Source organism: Arachis duranensis, chromosome 2, assembly GCF_000817695.3.
Source record: "Arachis duranensis cultivar V14167 chromosome 2, aradu.V14167.gnm2.J7QH, whole genome shotgun sequence".
NCBI classification, from domain to species: Eukaryota; Viridiplantae; Streptophyta; class Magnoliopsida; order Fabales; family Fabaceae; genus Arachis; species Arachis duranensis.
This window is the reverse complement of record NC_029773.3, coordinates 84,363,099-84,364,187: the sequence shown is the minus strand read 5'-3', so window position 1 is coordinate 84,364,187 and position 1,089 is coordinate 84,363,099.

The window sequence follows — 1,089 nt, the reverse complement described above, 5'->3', positions numbered from 1 at the left end:
GACATTAGGGACGCAAATTAGCTAGGGTTGTTAAGGCTATTAGCAATGTCATTTGTTGAGCCAACACTTATATATAGATTGTCATCTTAATTTTTTAATTTAATATAAAATAAAAGACAACACACTACTAGAAAAATCAGTTTTAGCGACTATTTATTTTACTTTTATTAACAATAACATAGCCGCTAATATATTTACCGACAATTAGATATTAGTCGTCTTATAATTTATCGCTAAAAAATTTTAGTTGCAATTATACAATTGATGACAAAAAAATTTTTGTTGGCCATTTTTTTGTGTCTTTTTAGTGGCGGTAAAAATATATAATTGTCATTATAATATATAATAATAATAACAAATACATATGTTATAAAAACATAAATTAAATAAAATATATAATAATTATTGTGTTATTGTCACTAAAAATAATTTTTGTTATAGTAATTAAAAATTAAGAAATAATAAAGGAATATTCAGATACACAACTCATTATGATCATAAATATTATTTGAACATGAACGGGGTAATTATATATATGAACATATAGCTGTTAATTAGTAGTACATACACTATATAAAACATGGTTTCGGCTAATTATTGGAGATAAATATTCCTAGAGTGAAAAAAATATGTTGTAATGGGTATTGCTGCAAACCATGGAGATCATCATTTTGTCTTATCTATATAATAATTCTTTTTTATATTATAATGGAGTATTAGTGATGTCATGAATTTTTTTTAATTTAAATTAATAAAAAAATACTTAAATAATTATATTTCTAATACACTCTTTTATATAACAGTCTCTTTTAATTTTATGTAAATTTTTTTGTTAGATATTTTTTTATTTATTTTATACTAAATTTTTTTTTTCGAATCAACAAGGATTGAGTTTTAGATTTTTAGATTATAAAAATTTTGATACTATATCATGAAATTATTATTTTTTAAAAAAATTTAAACTGATAGAAAGAGATACATAAATAATATTTATGTCCAAAAAATTAATAAAAATATTATTGTAGAAATACTTAATATAATGGAGTGATTAGTTTATTATTAAAATAATACAACTTGAACAGGGGAAAA